Consider the following 13149-nt stretch of genomic DNA (forward strand, 5'->3'; position numbering starts at 1 on the left):
TTTACTATCGCCATGGTGGGGGCAATAGTGTCATATTATGTTTGTATTTGGACGACATACTGATCTTTGGTACAAACATTAATGCAATTAATGAGGTCAAGTCTTTTCTATCAAAAAGTTTTGACATGAAAGATCTGGGAGAAGCCGATGTAATTCTAAACATCAAACTTATTAAGGATGAGAGTGGGATTACATTAACGCAATCTCACTATGTTGAGAAGGTCTTGAACCGATTCGGTTTTATGGATAGCAAGCCTTCTCCAACACCTTATGATCCCAGCGTGACACTCAGAAAGAACAAGAAAGAAACGAGAGATCAATTAAGATACTCTCAAATTGTCGGTTCACTCATGTACTTAGCTAGCGCTACAAGACCAGATATCTCTTTTGCTGTGAGCAAACTGAGTAGGTTCATGTCCAACCCGGGTGATGATCATTGGCATGCACTAGAAAGGGTCTTGCGCTATCTGAGAGGTACTATGAGTTACGGAATTACTTATTCAGGGCATCCTGCTGTGCTAGAAGGATATAGTGATTCAAATTGGATCTCCGATGTTGATGTACTTTACGCAACAAGTGGGTATGTATTTACTCATGGTGGTGGCGCAGTGTCATGGAGGTCTTGCAAGCAAACCATATTGACGAGGTCAACTATGGAAGCAGAATTAACTGCTTTGGACACAGCTACTGTTGAGGCAGAATGGCTGCGTGAGCTCTTGATGGACTTGCCGGTTGTTGAAAAACCTGTACCGGCTATTCTTATGAATTGTGATAACCAAACGGTTATCGCTAAAGTGAACAATTCTAAAGATAATGCAAAGTCATCAAGACACGTGAAAAGACGTTTGAAGTCTGTCAGGAAGTTGAGAAACTCCGGAGTAATAACTGTTACGTATATACAAACAGACAAAAACCTGGCAGATCCCTTTACAAAGGGACTATCACGAAATGTGATAGATATTGCATCGAGGGAGATGGGTATGAGACCCATAGATGTTACACCATAGTAGTAACCCAACCTTTGTGATCGGAGATCCCGTGAATTAGGATCTGGGAAGAACAAGCTATTGGTTAACTGAGGAGAGTAATAACTTATGATCGTCTCCAAGTGAAGATGCAAAACTCTCAGAGCTGTAAGGCTCAGATCTGTAAGGCAGGTCGGCAACATGCCTTAATGTGGTTCTATTGGCTATAATTAGCAAAGATGCTGTCCTACAGAGCAGTCTTGAAAGAACACACCTATATGAGTTCTGACTGTAAACGTCGCAGTCTATGAGATTTGGGTGATCTCTAGTAAACTCACGAAGAGACCAGGGAGTATGACGTATAAGCTCCAAACCGCGGGGTAGCCTACTGGCGGTCAGGTACTGGTTAAGACTTTGAGTGAAACCTGTTCACACAAAACTAGCAATTCAAGGCATAGTCCATTGTCAAGTTGTGAATGGATGTAGCTTAAAGTTCTAGGCAGAAGTTCAACTTAACAGTCTCTGCTGAAACACTGGTATATTAAACAAGTGGTGAGAGAAGGCAAATCTCTAAATGGGTATTTGAGATCTGGTGGGGGATTGTTAGAATTAATGGGCTAGGCCCATAGCAATTTCTGAAATCTCAAAGCCCATGTGTAAAATGGCAAGTGGTGGTGCTAAGTTTAGTCCCACCTTGGAAGTTGAAGAAGAGTTGGACCTCTTTATATAGTGGGTTCTCTCTACCACTCTAAGTGATGTGTGAGAAGAGAAAGGGAAAACCACACGCGCGCGCTCGCTCGCCTCGCCTCGCCTCGCCTGGCCGGGCCGGGCCGGGCCGTGGCGAGGCAAGGCGAGGCGGCGCGTACATGCGACATGCGCGTGAATGGTCCGCCGAAATCCGGTCCGTCTCCTTGCAGGAGCGCAGCTTCCTTTTGCCGTTTTATTTTTATGTCTTGGCAGACAAGTTTTTGATTTCTTGTCCGGTAAGTATACGAATTAGAAACAGAGTCGGTTTGGGATTGTGGTCGCGACACAATACCGCCTCTGGTCCTAATATATATACAGCTACCGGCTGCGGCCAGAGATACACCGAAAAACACCTAGGGTTTTGCCTCATCTCACAACTTGCGCCGCCATCGTAGTCTACTCCATCCCAAACGCCGGCGTGCATCGGCGCGTGGGAGAGCAGGTCTCCGGAACCGTTCGTCTTTGCGATCCTGCATCGGGAGAGGACGAATTAGGTTTTTGGGAAGCGCTGTGCGCGACTGCTCAAATTCGTCATCACGGGTCGTCTTCCGTCCAAGTCGGGCGGTGCTACTCATCGTCGTATTCATCGCCGTCAGCAGCAGATCGTCGCCAACATCGTCATCAACACTGTCGCACCATATAGCTAACGATCAGTACGTCCAACCTCTGCATGTCTGTTTCTACAGCTACTGTTACGTGCTGCTGTATGCATGTCTGGCTGTTCTTTCTAGTTTGCTAAGGATTTTTGCATGCTAGTATCCTCTTCTAGTCATGAATTATTTACTGGAATTAATCATGAACTTGCCTAATATTCCAACAGCTGGGACCGGAACGGAACTACGTTGCTAGAGACGGGATGCCCAGGAGGAAGCGGCTGGAGGCGGCAGCGGCGAATCCAGGCAGCAGCTGCGCAAACACGAGACATGCATTTCATCAGTTGGCAATGGAAGCATCAATCATATTCATACATACCTGTGTTTCTTTATAAGCACTCCACTTCTCCGACTCACACCATTGACTTCCACCTCAATAACCTGGTTAATCAACAACACATGATCCATGGGGTGATGATAAACCTTGTATATATCTGAAAATTGATGGGAGGCAGTGTGGAGTATTAGATCTCTGACCTCTGACGGGCTGATGAGCCTATGGAAGAAGGGGATGGTGAGGGCGGCGTTGAACACCTAGGCCCAACGTCGGAAGGGTGACACACACATCACTAAGCTAGCAAGCACACACACAGCAAGAAATCATAGCAATCAAGCACGGAGGCTAGGAGAACGGCTGGGACCGGAACGGAACTACCTTGCTAGAGAAGGGATGCCCAGGAGGAAGCGGCTGGAGGCGGCAGTGGCGAATCCAGGCAGCAGCTGCGCAAACACGAGACATGCATTTCATCAGTTGGCAATGGAAGCATCCATCGTATTCATACATACATGTGTTTCTTTATAAGCACTCCACTTCTCCGACTCACACCGTTGACTTCCACCTCAATAACCTGGTTAATCAACAACACATGATCCATGGGGTGACGATAAACCTTGTATATATCTGAAAATTGATGGGAGGTAGTGTGGAGTATTAGATCTCTGACCTCTGACGGGCTGATGAGCCGATGGAAGAAGGGGATGGTGAGGGCGGCGTTGAACACCTTGGCCCAATGCCGGAAGGGAGCATCCAAAGGAGCACCTCACGGACGGCCTCCTACTGCTACGCGTGCAAGCACCTCGCATCTCGCCTTCTCCTCATCCTCGCCGGCCAGCTTTTCTTCCTTCCGGCAAACTTCTGCATCTTGCGCACGAACATCCCATGAACACGTGCTCCAGCGGCTCGTCCCTGTAGTCTGTCTTCTCCACCATTGGCCAAGGCCTAATTTGTGCTAGCAAAAGAAATCGCATCATGAGCAAAAGAACGAACTCACAACTAACATTTCAAATCGAGATTTACCCATTAGCAATCACAAAATGTATAAATAAAGGGGCTTCTAATTGACCACCTGAGTATTTCGAGTTGTGCCGAAATCCATGAGTAGAGCACCAGCTGCAAGTGTCGTCGACCACCCGCTGAGGCCGCCGTGGGCCGCACGACCGCATGAGCCGCCGTCCGCCGCACCACGAGCAAGAGGGGGAGTCCCGCCTCCGGTGCAGCGCGCCCGAACCCCAGCTTCGTCGCAGCTCCCGGTCCAAGAGCGGATCGAGCAGCGGCCAACCTCCAGGTCGCGCCCGTCCTCGCCGGCGCAGGCCGACGCCAGTCATTCTCTCTCCCTCCCTCTCATCTTCCTCTCTCTCTCGTAGGGTTCGCGCGGGAGGAGGGGACTGGGGTCATAGACGGAGAAGCCGTCCACGCCTTGGAACCGAACCTCCAGACCTGGTCCTGGGGTTCGCAACTCGATGCCGCCACCGGAGCGTCTCCGCCACCGCTGCACCTCTCCCGGTCCAGCCGACGCAGAGATCAGGAAGGAGGAGGAAGCTAGAAGAGAGAGAGAAAGAGAGAGAGAGAGAGAGAGAGAGAGAGAGAGAGAGAGAGAGAGAGAGGAGACGAGTGGGTGGCTAGAGGAACAAGCTCGGCGGGGAAGGGTGGGGTGCGGGGGGGAGTGGAGGAGGGAGGTGTGCTGGGCGCGGCGGCTGCGGGGATTAGGAGAAAGAGGAGGCCGGTGTTTGACTGACGCGGCGTGGGAAGGGCATGGGACGCACGTTGCGACCGCGCAGTCGCGGGACGATTTTTATCTCCCGCTGGATGACCCGGTCAATAGGCACGCGGAAGAAAACAAGGCCAGCAACTGTTGTGTGGACCATCAGCCAACATGGCCCACCCGTGATAGTTCGCGGGGCGGGTTCGTACGCAAGTCCATCCTCTATCTCCCTCTAGCCAATTGCAGACGAGCTCGCCCACTCCGCACGACGCGGAAGGCGCGTGTGGAGAGGCGCGCGTACACCCAGAAAAGTTTGACCCAGCGAATCGGATCTAGCCTGAGCCCACACGCCATACACTGTTCAGATTTCACCACGCGGTCAAAAACGAAGAGTCAATTTGCAGCGAGATCCAACGACGGCAGGGCAAAAAAAGACTCGGTCAACCCTCATCGAACGGCCAGCGAAAGAACTGATCGGCTGGAGCATTCTCCAAGCGAGTTGGGTAGCCTCTATATTGTTTTAAATTTATTGACCTTTTTCTCTTTCCTCATCTCTTTGCGCCTCCACTATCCACCTCTAATTAGCCTCCTCGAGCATCTTCTCGTAAGCAAAAATCATGGACTTATTGACTATTTGTCCTGCTTGCTGAATATGGAATTTACTCGTCACCGTGAACTTGAAAAATTAGTTTTTGACTGCACGTCCCTTTTGCTCAATTATTAGACCCAGCCACCAGTGGGGTGAGGAATGGTTAAAAGATGTAAACTGCGATGAGGGTGAATTTGCATGCCAGTGGGGCGGGAGAGTTGCCAAGTTGGCTACCTAAGCCGTGTAGTTTCTCATCATCTTTAGCATAATGAGGTTAGCAGATAGAAAACTTGCATCATTTTGATTTACTTTGCTTTATAATTATATTACTTTTATTTTTGTGTGTGTTTTGTCACAGTTATTTCTTCTGGAAGCTATTGTTTCCTAGTCCGTGAAATGTGTGATGCACTGTTAAATGTTAGACGATACGTATTTCCTCCTATATATTTATTATAATTTTTTCTATGCACAAATGATAGTTGTAAAAATAATTTTGTTAAAAAGCTGTGTGAAAATTAATATTCATGTTGGCGACCAAACTTGATTGATTTATATAATATATGGAAGTTCATGTAATTTTGTTTACTAAAACTTTTGTAGGCATATTTAATATTTATTAAACAAAAGTATTCCTATTTTAGTAATCTCTTTACCCCATTCCTTTTGTTATGTGCGTACACATCACTTCTTTTTTTACTCCAGGTAGAGAAACATTATTGCCAACATGAAGTATGTATTTTGAATATCCCGCAAAAAATATATTTATTTTTAACAGCACTCCTTACCCCATTCCTTTTGTTATGTGTGTACACCCAGAAAAGTTTGACCCAGCCAATCGGATCTAGCCTGAGCCCACACGCCATACACTGTTCAGATTTCACCACATGGTCAAAACGACAAGAGTCAATTTCCAGCGAGATCCAACGGACGACAGGCAAAAAATGACTCGGTCAATCCTCATCGAACGGCCAGTGAAAGAACTGATGGGCGGAGCATTCTCCAAGCGAGTTGGCTAGCCTATGTATTGTTTTAAATTTATTGACCTTCCTCTCTTTGCGCCTCCACTATCCACCTCTGATTAGCCTCCTTGAGCATCTTCTCGTAAGCAAAAATCATGGACTTATTGACTATTTGTCCTGCTAGCTGACATGATTTTACTCGTCACCGTGAACTTGAAAAATTAGTTTTTGACTGCACGTCCCTTCTGCTTAATTATTAGACCCAGCCGCCAGTGGGGCGGGGGAATTTGAGATGTAAACTGTGATGAGGGTGAATTTACATGCTAGTGGGGCGGGAGAGTTGCCAAGTTGGCTACATAAGCCGTGTAGTTTCTCGTCATCTTTAGCATAGTGAGGTTAGCAGATAGAACTTGCATCATTTTAATTTACTTTGCTTTATAATTATTTTACTTCTATTTTTGTGTGTGTTTTGTCACAGTTATTTCTTCTGGAAGCTGTTGTTTCCTGGTCCGTGAAGTGTGTGATGCACTGTTAAATGTTAGACGATACGTATTTCCTCCGATATATTTATTATAATTTTTTCTATGCACAAATGATAGTTTTAAAAATAATTTTGTTAAAAAGCTGTGTGAAAATTAATATTCATGTTGGCGACCAAACTTGATTGATTTATATAATATATGGAAGTTCACGTAATTTTGTTTACTAAAACTTTTGTAGGCATATTTAATATTTATTTAACAAAAGTATTCCTATTTTAGTAATCTCTTTACCCCACTCCTTTTGTTATGTGCATACACATCACTTCTTTTTTTACTCCAGGTAGAGAAACATTATTGCCAACATGAAGTATGTATTTTGAATATCCCGCAAAAAATATATTTATTTTTAACAGCTCTCTTTACCTCACTCCTTTTGTTATGTGCGTACACATCATTTTTTTTTACTCTAGTTAGAGAAACTTTGTTGCCCAACGTGAAGTGCGTATTATGATTATCACACAAAAAAACAGTATATTTTTAACAGCTCTCAACTTTAAACACTAAAGTACCTCAGGATTCATTTTTTAATGTGGATCGGATTGGTTAATTTGCTGAAACCATAAACGACCTCAACACATGTATTATGCTCGGACTCTTTTTTGTGGTGTTTAGATTTTCCATAGTTGCATGCCGTCAAAGTTTTTGCCCTGATTGATTCGGACAGATTTTTAATAGAAAAGGCTTACGTGTTGGATGAAGGGCGTGTAACACAATTTGTATGTATGAAGTGACCTGATTTTGTACGTTCGCTATTTTCTAATTGCATACATGCACTTCTTTAAAGCAAATCCCAACCGTTTTCTAAGCTATTTTTTTACTGTTGCTTTTCTCAAAATATTCTAAATTAATGTACGTATTGTTGCCAAAACAAAATAAGAACGCCAGGATCCGTGGTCATGTCCGTCTATGGTTCTCGCTGGAAACCCGTCTATTGCTATGTCAAATTGCCATGTTTTTCTGGCTCGTGGACTCTAGTAAACACTAGCTTAGCCCGCGCGGCGACACGCCGCGCCCATCGATCAGTCGCGACTATGTAGACTATGGTCCAAGTAATAGAGTAATAAATAGTTATTCGCTATCAAAAAAAGGGACGTACAATACGTTATGATGAAATTTGTTGTATAACTTGAGGCTTTTTAGCAAATTGTTTTGTTCAAGACAAATTATAGACACAAATATCTATCATTATGGAAACTTTTAGTTTATTTTGTACATAGCAAGGGTCTGTCCACCAAGTTGAAACAAATACACAACATGGCCAAAAGTAAGGAACATCAGAACAGTGCTTTCGGTAGCTAAAATTTAATAAATTTCCACATTTCATAACAAAAAAACTTAGATCTGATCCAAAGTACAACCATTGAGGCAGTACAAAAATCAACTATTTTGATCATCACATAAAAATTAATGTGCATTTCATGGAAAAAAATTAGAGATAAAATAATTTAGCCAAGAGAAAAAACTATTTCAGATCACAAAAGGCGCTCCGAAGAGTAATTGTGTATATTATTCAAAAGAACACTTTGTTACCTTCAGGCTTTAATTAGCCGGTTAAATCTTGTGGAATCAGGCAATGATATAAATTCTTACCATAAACAGCAAAATTAAGCAGCTTTTAATATAGAAACAACCATATCACTCGGAGTGAAGGGAGCATTATGCGATGAACTGATGATGATCTATGGTAGCATATACCCAAGGAAACAGTGTTCATGGAAACTTTGTTAAACAACCCATGATCAGCTTAAAAGTATTCCTTCGTGTGTCTCCACTAAAACAAAGCAATATTTATACACCCACAGGTCAGAACAATATGAGCCATTATTTGATATAAACCAACAAGGCTTGAACATACTTGTTTCTCTACCTCACCAAGTGGCGGCCAGAAAAAGCTTTAACAGATCAAAAACCACTTGCAACATGAAGTTGGGAGCCTCGTCTTATTTCACAAAATGGCAGGAGGAAGGGCCTTAATTTTTTCCAGTAACCTCATGAATATAATTAGCCAAATATGCGGCATTTCATCTGATTACACCAGTCATGTTGAAGGAGGGAACATCAATAAAATTAGGCATAAGCAATCAATCAAATGAAGAGAGATGTACTTAGAAATAAGACTAACAAACTTTCTCAGATACTATCCTGCCATTAAGAATCTGTTCAAGAAGGTGAAGCATTCACTTTTATGTTACAGTTCAGTCAAAAAAAAAACTTTTATGTTACAGTTACTGACAACGGACAACTGTGAATGGAAACAAAATTCTCAGCAATACATATATGAAACTAAGTAACATGACTTAGAAAATATAATGTAAAAGATCATAATAAACTACTGCTAAGTATGTTCAATAGTAATACAACCTCAGTTTGTGACCCAGAAATTTCTATCACCAAAACATCTTAGAAGGTTCAGTGCCAGTGATGTGCCTGCCATAAAACCGAATGCCAGTTTTCAGTTAAAAAATAAGCGGAAGACTATATGTTCTGCCCCCAAGGGTATAAGACCGAGTGGGGCCAACTAAAGACAGACCCCAGGATTCCATTTTTAATGTATGTTGTTGTATAATGAATGAGGGGCTTGTATGCTTAGATTACTATTTGGTTTTTGATGTGATGAAAATTGGAGGGAAAGATGCTGGACAGACTAATTTGATCAATCGGGTGAGTAGAAGTATTAGAGTTTTGGCCATCTCGTCCATTACATTTGGATGGAGCGAGTACATGTTAATATGATAAATATATATGCATATTGTATGGGTTATGTACATATAAAAATCAGTGCAGCAGGCCTTTTTCTATAACTAAACATCTTGGTGAAGAGAAGTATATCGCCGAGTTCCAGTGTGAAAATATTGGTTTTAGTCCCTGGTCAAATGGACCGATGCATATTATGTTTGGTTGTACCACGAAAAATAACTTGGCTGCTTGAAGATATTCAACTGAGGTAGACGATGCAATTTTGGCGGACATGATGTTTTACGATCATCAATACAGCAGAATATGCAAAAGATGGGATAAAGCAGGTTCAGCATAATATCTAGTTTGTTTATTTGTTTGAGGAACACTTATTTGCTTGGGGAATAATGAAGTGTGCTTGCACCATTAGACATGAGATGAATTTGAACAAACGATCTGCATTCATATATGCAATGTACCAGAAACCAGTGCTGCTCTGACTTGCCTCTGCGTTACCTCTGAACCAGTGCTGCTCTGACTTGCCTCTGCGTTACCTCTGAACCAGTGCTGCTCTGTACCGGAAATCGGGAATTTACTCATCAGGTCACTGCATCTACTTTATTGCGGTTAAACCACCAAACCCAAAGAAATACCTGCAATTTATTTAATAGTCGTATCAGATTTTTATTCAGAATGTGTTGAGCTATTTCTGTTGCCAAGCTACATTCTTGTACATTGGATTCTCAAGGAGCATCACTTGCGAGACATTTCACCCCCTTAACGCACAGGACATACAGGTTCTACATTGTTAGCGCCCCTGACAAGCAGGACCCACTGGGCAGCGACCACAGCAGCACAGCTACTGCCCAGCGGCCCACACGAGCCAGACGGCCCAGCCAACACGTCCATGGGCCGGAGTGGGTCAACTGAGCCCGCACCGCTCGCTACTTCAGGGAGGCGCACGAAGAGCACACCATCCAGTGGATCAAAGGACGAACCGGCGGCTACCTACTCACTCTCTCCCGAACCCTAGTTCTTCCTCTATTCCTCCCCAAATTCGAGAGCAAGGCTCCTGTAATCGATTTGTACCAGCTACTACTTCAGAGAGCAATCCATAGATCGATCCCTATACTCTGTACCTAACATCTGGTATTAGAGATCCAGCCACCACTCCTTCCCGCTCCAATCTGGCGAATCTCATCGAGACAAGAGGGCTGCGACACGCACGAGAAGCCATGGATCCGAGCATCTTAGCTTTCCTCGCCCGCTTCGAAAACAAGATCGAGGCCGCCATCGACGGCCTGACCAAGGCCCAGCAGTCTACCGCGACGAAGATCGACGATCTGCTCTCGTGGCGTCCCGATCTCCAGCGCCGTGTAGCAGATCTGGGTGACGCCGTCACCGGACTACAACGTGCGCAAGCACCTCCACCAGCTCACCCCGACGCGGATCAAGTGCCCGAGGGCGCTGACGCGGGGATCCATCCTCAAGGGCCCGATGGCCACGGTGAATTTCAGATCAAACGGGGGCCATCGGCGGCGTCCCTCACGACGCCGCCGCCGCTCCCGACTAACAGTACGACCCCGAACCCCACCTCTCCCGTTCCGCTGTCCCCGTTCTCGCATGCCAGCCAGATGCTCACCGGGCTTCGCCAAGCGCACCCCTCCATTTCGTTTCCGCAGTTCTCGGGTGAAAATCCTAATCTATGGAAAACTCTATGTGAGCAGTATTTTTCCATGTTTGGGATTGTGCCTTCATTTTGGGTTCCTATGGCATCTCTGAATTTTTCGGGGCCAGCAGCAATATGGCTGCAATCCATCCAGCGCTGTCTGGGTGAATTCGATTGGGACTCGTTCACTGCACTTCTCTGCACGCGGTTCGGCCGCGATCGCCACCAAACTCTCATTCGCCAATTCAATGCAGTTCACCAAACCACTACAGTAGCAGATTATATTGAGAGATTCGAGTCTATCATCAACCATTTGAATTCATATTCTGAAACAATTCACCCTTACTATTTTCTCACACGTTTTGTCGAGGGCCTGAGGACGGACATCAGGGCGGTCGTCATGGTGCAGCGGCCCCCTGATCTGGACACAGCGTGCGCGCTTGCGCAGCTCCAGGAGGAGGTGGCGGATGTGGCTCGGGGACACCCACCACGACCACCCGACGCGCCTTCAAGGATTGCAGTGCCTTTGCCACTGCCCCCACCTCCGGTGCACCACTCGACTCCAACAATCGCCATCGATCGACGCGGGACTGACGCTGCGCGAGCGGACTTGTCCAAGATCAAAGCGCTGAGGGACTATCGACGCGCCCGTGGCCTCTGCTTCAAGTGTGGCGAGAAGTGGGGACATGATCATGTATGCCACACTTCGGTGCAGTTACACGTCGTCGAAGAGCTCCTCGACATGATCGGCCTCGACAACTTCATCGACACTCAAGTGCAGCAAGACGAAGGCCCAAACAACACAGTCATGGCAATTTCTCTTTCTGCCGTGACTTGCGGCGTCTCTGCCAAGGCATTCCAGTTACGAGCCTGGATACAAGGGCATGAAGTGCTCCTTCTCATCGACTCGGGCAGCTCCAACTCCTTCATCGACGAGCAACTGGCCACGACTCCCGCCGGTGTCCGAGCAATGACCATACCGGGCCGTGTTCGAGTCGCGGACGGCGGCAAAATGATCTGCTCCACTTACATTCCCCACTGCGTGTGGTATGCTCAAGGGCATGAATTTTTCACGGATCTGAAGGTGCTTCCTCTCTGTACCTACGACACCATCCTAGGGATGGATTGGCTCGAAGAACACAGTCCCATGACTGTCGATTGGCGCGCTCGTTTCATCGAAACGATCACCCCTGCGGGGCCTATTCGTCTGAATGGACATGATGCAGCTTCTGTCGTTTGCGAAACCATCAATAGCATCCAACTGTAGAGCCTCTGCAGCAACGGAGCAGTCTCACATATCGTGCACTTATGCATGATTGCACCAGACAAGGAATCAATAGCACCTGTTCCCGACTGTATTCAGAAGGTGGTCGATGAATTCGCAGATGTTTTCTCTGAACCAAAAGGCCTTCCTCCTCGACGTGATTGTGATCACAGGATTCCGCTCATTCCCAGAGCGCAACCAGCCAATATCAGGCCTTACAGACACAAGCCAGAACACAAGACTGAGATAGAGAAACAAGTTGAAGAGTTGTTGCGATCTGGTGTGATACAGAGAAGCACGAGCCGTTCTCCTCACCAGTCATCTTAGTCAAGAAGAAAGATGGTACATGGCGGCTGTGCATCGATTACCGCCAACTCAACATGCTCACAGTGGTCGCCAAGTTCCCAGTACCTATCATTGAAGAACTTTTGGATGAACTCCACGGCGCAGCTTGGTTCTCCAAGCTGGATCTTCGCGCAGGCTACCATCAGATCCGCTTAGCCCCTGGGGAGGAATACAAGACAGCTTTTCAGACACACCAGGGGCACTTTGAATTCCGGGTGGTCTCTTTTGGTCTTGCGGGAGCACCGGCCACTTTCATCAGAGCAGTCACCACCACACTCAAGCCAGTCAACCGTGTGTGTGTACTGTCATTCTTCGACGATATTCTCGTCTTTAGTGCAACACTCCGTGAGCATGTTGAGCATCTGAGGCAAGTGCTCACTCTTCTCCGCAAAGACAGTTGGAAAGCCAAACTTAGCAAGTGTGCTTTCGGTTAGCAGCAGATTTCTTATCTCGGTCATGTCATCAGTTCGCAAGGTGTCGCTACTGAACCCTACAAAATTGCAGCAGTCAGCAACTAGACAGCACCAACAAATGTCAAAGAGGTTCGCAGTTTCCTGGGACTTGCAGGCTACTACAGGAGGTTCGTCAAAAACTTTGGAGTGATCGCGCGCCCTCTGTTTAACTTGCTCAAGAAAGGGACTCCTTTCCTCTGGACTTCTACAACTGAAACAGCCTTTCAGGTGCTCAAGCAACAACTGATTTCTGCTCCAGTGCTGGCTCTCCCTAATTTCAAACAGCCATTTACAATTGAGACAGAT

Source organism: Triticum urartu, chromosome 3 (genome assembly GCF_003073215.2).
Source record: "Triticum urartu cultivar G1812 chromosome 3, Tu2.1, whole genome shotgun sequence".
NCBI classification, from domain to species: domain Eukaryota; kingdom Viridiplantae; phylum Streptophyta; class Magnoliopsida; order Poales; family Poaceae; genus Triticum; species Triticum urartu.